This window comes from Poecilia formosa, unplaced genomic scaffold (genome assembly GCF_000485575.1).
Source record: "Poecilia formosa unplaced genomic scaffold, Poecilia_formosa-5.1.2 Scaffold445, whole genome shotgun sequence".
Taxonomy (NCBI): Eukaryota; Metazoa; Chordata; class Actinopteri; order Cyprinodontiformes; family Poeciliidae; genus Poecilia; species Poecilia formosa.
In genome coordinates this window covers 300,569-307,002 of record NW_006800384.1, presented here as the reverse complement: position 1 = coordinate 307,002, position 6,434 = coordinate 300,569, and the positions used below count along the sequence as shown (strand labels likewise).

The 6,434-nt window shown below is 41.7% G+C and overlaps 1 protein-coding gene across 2 annotated transcripts in view; it reads right to left on the bottom strand.

The window, feature by feature from the left end:
• Positions 1-6,434, bottom strand: part of cenpp (centromere protein P) — a 98,695-nt gene that overhangs the window by 21,956 nt on the left and 70,305 nt on the right. The gene's annotated exons all lie outside the window — the stretch shown is intronic.

Genomic DNA, 6,434 nt, shown 5'->3' with positions numbered 1-6,434 from the left:
TTTCCTAACAACCTCAGCAGTTTCATGTTCTCAGCTCTTTCTTCCAACACTTTATTCTCTAAAAGCTTAAACAAGCTGTGAGTGAGTGGAGTTGCTCTTTAGAGTTCATGAATTGCAGATTTTAATGACATTTAAGGATCGGGTCAGAACATGTTCTCCAGAAGAGTTAAATGTTTCAGCAGACGAGGATACAGTAGCTGTCAGGACATGTCCTCCTCGTCTTTGTTTCTCTGAGTGAACGAGACAGAGCCTGGACAGGGAGTTCCACTGGGGGGATTAAAAGAGATTTATCATTTATGAGCAGTCATGGAAGAAAACTTTCCAGAAAGGTAGACTCTGAAGGTTGTCTTTGTTTACTGCCCTGAAGAGTAAAGGTGTGCTAACACAACACCAAGATGTGAAGGCCCATCAATGGGCCTAGGGTGTATCGGTCCCACCAGTCCGGTTCAGCCCGCTTTAATCCAACTCCAGGACCAGTGAACCTGCAGCTCTCGATATGCATGCGGCTTGTTTTTTCCTTTCTTTAAAATTGCTTATATAATGTAATTCTGTGACAATACTGAAATTACCTGCACTTTTAAAAGTTGCACTAGCAAAATCAGAATAATGCTCATTACGCGTATTCTGTTAAGCTAGCCCTGCATGTCTGAAGTAGTTGTTGGTCCAGCAGGAGAGACTTCAGATGACAGACGGGAGCCGAGTCATTTTGGGCCTAAATCAGTTTCCATGGCAGCAGTTTTCCACAACAGGTCTCTATTTCTATCAGCTGCCTGAATTCACATTGGTGCCCTTTGCGTCACAGATTGAACAGGTTGCTGAAAGGGTTTGGTTGGTTTGACACACTAAAGTGAACCACAGCAGCAGAAAATGGAGCAAATGTTGCAATTTTGGTTCCCAATTGAACCAGGTCTACCGGACTATCAATAGGAAAAGCAGCGTTAGAGAAGCAATGGTGGATGCTCATCAACCTCTGAAAGGTCATAAGGTCATCTCCAAACAATCGAATGCTAATCATTCTGCAGAGGGGAAAATTATTCATTTTCTGAGGTATTCTAGTGTCAAATCCATCTAAGTTTAGTCCAAAATGGATCGTCAACAGAACCAAACACAGCAGGCTGATGGATCATGGATTGAACTTTTCCATTTCACTTTTTCTTTGTTTGATTTTATAAATAACAGTCTAGCATCTGAATAATTACAGTATAAGACAAGATAAATTGATACCCTGTCTTACCCTGAGGGAAGCTGCTTTAAGCTGAATAAAAATCTGACTGGTTGGAACATCTTTAACCAGTTAAAACTGGGCAGTGGTCGGCCTAGAGAAGGTCAGGAGAACTGAGATGATGTTCCCTGATCTCCACCTTCATCTGCACCTCCAGGATACCAAACAGGAACATTCCCATTTTCAGATTATCACCTCAGTCGTGAGAGACGACCCGGAGCCAGGATGACAGATTCTGAATGAGTCGGAGAAAATGTGGTTCTGTAGCTGCCCGCCATGAACATTCAGGAGAAGCTGGAAGCCAACATCATCATAACATTTTCCTCTGCAAGCCTGAGGTTTGGGAACATTTCCTGCAGTAGCAGAACTCTGAATGGATGACTGGATGCGGTGATCACAAAACCACATTCCTGGTAACAAAACCTCGACATTTCAAGTGATCACTTCATGGAAGGACACCGAGAGGTAAGAAAGCGATAAAAACAAGGAGCTGGAATGTGTAGCGGGCTTTAGAAGATACGGACAAATCATGGTCATGGCATGCTTGAGCTGGAAAACTTTCCTCAAATGAGCCGGAGCGCCTAGATTAAAGCTGTTCCTGCAGCAGAAAAGTCGCCAGGGTTGCCAAAGAAACCAGCTGCTTCAGTCATTAGATTCAAATATCAAAGAGCTGAAGGAAGAGCCCAGGAATCATCAGTCACATTACGTCAGGAATGCTCTGCAGGACGGAGATCAAGCCAAGAGAGAAAAATGATAAAAACCGTTCAGAACCATTAGTACCCTACTTCATTCCTACCTGTTTTTTATTTGGGCGGTAAGCTCGAGTGAACAAATCAGATTTGTCTCCATTAGCAGCTCCAGGAAGGTTCCACCCCGTTTTTCGTACCCAGCCCAGGGGTGGAACAAGCCGGTGTTGATGTGATTTGATTGACAGCCGACTGAATTCATTGATTTACGTCACTGCAGGAGAGAAGGCCAAATCGTGCAAACTCTAAACAACAGTATGGCTCAGTTTGCAGGAGCATAAGTATGAGTTCAATCATGAGCAGCGCCAGGAAAACATGTGTCAACTTCTGGAGTGGAATCACTGATTTAGCAGCCCTGCCAGCAGCTCGTCTCTCTGGAGAATGGGCAGCAAGGAAGAGAGAAACAGTAAAATACTGGAAATACGTAACATTAGCTCGTTGTTCTCTGGTTGGAATTTTATTTTCAATAAAGTTCATGCATGGATTTTGGTTTACATGTTTCGACAACATTAACTAAATCCAAAATAAAGTACCACGATGTACATAGAGTTTATGCATTGCAAATTTATCAGCTGATCTGAATTTTTATTATGTTAGGGCTCCGATAAATTGGCCCATATTTCCTTAACTTTTAATCATCCACCGTCTCCCTACAGGCAGAAATGGTCTGTATTTTATTTTTTACCAAAGACAAAAGAGAAATCTTACAACTGCTAAAATATGGTGCCACTCCATTTATGTTCACATTTTGTAACGAAGGAAGTTGCCCACAGTGTCTTCTTAGGAGGTTTTAGTGCAATTTCCTTCAGAAACTCTTAGTGCAGCGCCACCACAGGCGAGGAGGAGAACAGGTTTGTCAAATATTTTAGATTGTTTGACACTTTCAGTGCAGCCTGAAAGTGAACTGCAGCTGTGGAAAATGTAACAAATGTTGCTATTTTGGTCCCCAATCAAATCAAATCTACTGGGCTGTCAGGTGAGAAAACAGTTGGAAGATGAACCATCTGAACAGCAAAGGGGACCTGCAGAAAAATGTTCAGCTGTTAAAGCAGTCTAACTGCCAATAAAGAGTTTTTTGATTAATTATTGAGAACATAAATAATTTAAAATTACATTTTAAAATGTTCTTTTTTGTATGTTTTTTTAAAAAAAAAACAACAACTGATTTTACATTTCCATTTTTTATTATCTTCTGTGACATTCCTTGCATCTCATTTCCTGTCATTTGGTTGAATAAAAATAATTTCTAATCTAATTTTGCTGGGGTCTGAATAGTTTTGGGCTTCGGTCCATCATCCTGGGACGACTCAGAGCCGAGCTGCTGCAGGATTCATGGGATCAGGGCAATTCCTGGACGTCTCCCAGTGGAGTCGATCGGATTTGATTTAAAATATGCTTTAGCAGCTCAACCTGATTTTGTTTCGAGTTAAACCTAAATGAACATGTGGTACATGTTCAGTTTCAGTCTAAAGGTTGGGATGTCGGAGATGACATCATTCTGGACTGGAAAGATCTACAGCTGGCAGAACCTCAGGGTCACACCTCTTTCAAAATGTTTCCTGGCGCTGAAGCCTCCACAGCACTGAGGCAAGTTTTTGGCACCGCCGTGCAGCCGGTTGCCCCGCTGACTTTCATCAGATGCTGGAAGATCCAGACGGAGCAAATTCTCCTCCTCAGAGTAAGAACACAACAAGCTGCAGTCGGATGTCTGAAAGGGCTGGAAACTATGAGGCCCTCTGAGAGATCCTGACCATCAGGAACGCAGACCAGCATACGTCAGGAACACTGAAATCTTAAAACTGTAATTTCAACAATTACGCCATCACGTTTTTGCTCCTCCACCACAAACCAGCTTCCCTCTGAGGGCTGTTAACTCTACAGAGCTTCATCACTGGGAGGCGCAGCAGTCAAGAGGTCTTCATCATCCGCTTTGATCCGTCGGAGATGAAGACCCTGAACCCCAGCAGCTCTGCTCTTCATTCAGACAGTCATCACACGTCAGGTTAGGCTGCGCGCAGAGAGGCTTTACATCAGGATCCAATCAGAGTCGAGCCATGTTTGGGAAAATGATCTGGCTCGGAGCGACCCATTGTTTCAGCACACAGTTATGACGGAGTAGAAACACGGTCCGAGGTTCCGACAGGGGACCCTGAAACCAGATACCAGCAGCTGTCAGTGGTTTCATCAGAGCTGACCTGAAATCTGCAACTGTAAACACAGCCGCTGATCCTCGCTATGCAGCCTGAACTGCTTTATTCCTATCATCATGACCTACGAACCCTTGAGAGTTCCCCCTCCAAAATATCCCTGCAGGACGATGGCTCATCCTGCAGGTGGTGTCTCTTTTTAAACCTTCAACCGTTTAGATGTTGAAACTTAATGAGATAAAAACTTTAACACAATTCATTGCATTTTTTTAAACATACAATAGTCCCAATCTGGAACCTTTGTATTTGTGTGTTTCTAGTACCTCCATAAATGTGATGCACAGCGATGGAGGATGAAGCTCAGGTCAGCGTCTACAGTCCACATTTATAAAGAAGTTCCAGGAATGATCTGGGCTTCCTGAAACACTGATCAGCACTTTGCATCAATCTGATGGTCACAGATCCTAAATACTAGGGTTTGTGGTTGAACTCATGTTTCTATTTACTCAATAATTTAGAAGCAAAAATGGGTTTTTGAATTGAAATGTTGCTTTTTTCTAACTTTCTACTAACTACAATAACTTTCTACTAAATAAAATAAAAGCCCAGTAGAGAGTTTAATATTTGAAATATGTGGAGGTAAAGTCTGTTTTGTAATTTCTAACTTGCAAGAAGAATTCATGAACAGAACCTCGTTCCTATCTGAACCGGTTTTGGTTTACAAGAATTTCCTTCATTTGTCTTCTGTTCCAAAAACTTCTGCTGAGAACAACAGAATCCGCTTAAAGCGTTGGAGGACATTGACCTCTGCAGACGCCTCACTGAGCAAATGATGGTTTCACCAGATCTGAGACGGTTTGGAAAATATGAATTCTCCTCCCAGAAGATGCTCAGAAAGCAGAACTTAGATCGAATCCCACTCCTGCTTGTCAGCCTGCCAGACCAGACCCGGGTATTTAAATGGTCTGGCTCAGCAGCGAGCCGTGGCGTTCCAGCTCAGCTCAGCATAAAATCCCAGGCTGAAAGGAAAAGGAACCCCTGGGGGACCGAGCTCCTGTTAGCTTTTCCATTTCAGATCCCTGCCTCAGATGTAGCGTAAAGACGCTTCCTGTTCAGCAAAACCTGAAGTCTGGTGTTGTGTTGGTAATACCACCTTAAACCAGCGACTTCCATTGTCTGTGTGTTGCTAATTCCACCTTAAACCAGTAACGTCTGCAGTCTCTATTTTGCTGTTACCACCTTAAGTCACCTCAAATCTGGAACAAACTTCCAGAAAACTGCAAAACAGCTGAAACACTGAGTTCTTTTAAAATCAAGACAGCTTATTGGTTTTCTTTAATTGTTTTTTTATTTTATGTTTTCATGATGTAAAAAACGTTGATCTACAGTGTTGCTGAAATGTGTGAGATAAATAAACTTGATTGATTGATTGAATGAATGACTTTTATCGTCTCTGTATGTGTTGCTAATTCCACCTTAAACCAGCGACTTCACAGCTTCATGGACTAAAGCCAGCAGTTCCCAGCCCAGATTAAAAACACATGTAGAGAAAGTTTTCCAGAACCAAACAGACGTCCTGTGGTGAGGATCCTGCAGAAACAGCAGGAGGGAGGAAGAACGTCCTCAGAGGACCAACCGCCACACCAACTGGCTTTTAGGTGATTATTCTAATTTATATTCAGCTATAACAGATAAAACTGGTTTACTCTGATTCACGTAACCTTCATCAGGCTCCGCCCCTTTCAATAAGAGTTCAGACAGGCTTCTACACATTTCCAGTTACTGCTTGCAAAGATGTGCAAAAAGCCTTAAAATCAACATGTTTATTCATCTCTTACTGATGCAGGAGCTGTTCACTTCAGATCACCCAATTTTGATTTATCCCTAATTTAGTTTCTGTTCATTTTTTTCACAAAAAAGTTGAATCATCTGTATTAACTAAAAAGGGTATGTTTGAACAGCAAAAAAGATGTACATATTATCATAAAATATAACATTTGAAAAGATAAACGTAATATCCAAGGGTTGTGTTCATTAATAACATTACAGTGGTAATTGCAATGCAAAAACAACAAAAAAGGAAATGTAACAGAGGGAAAAGGTGGACATGAGTTGCTTTGGCAGAGACAAAAATCCACTTCTGCATCATTAACTATAATAAACTAACGGAACACTTTATTTGAGTGAGTGTGCACAAGACTGTCATAAGCATGACAAAACACCTGTCGTGAACATGAAGGAGTCTTCATTAATTTTTATGGCTGTTGTCTTGAAGTGTAATTCAGTAAATAAAGCAAACATGTATTAAGTGCATTAAAA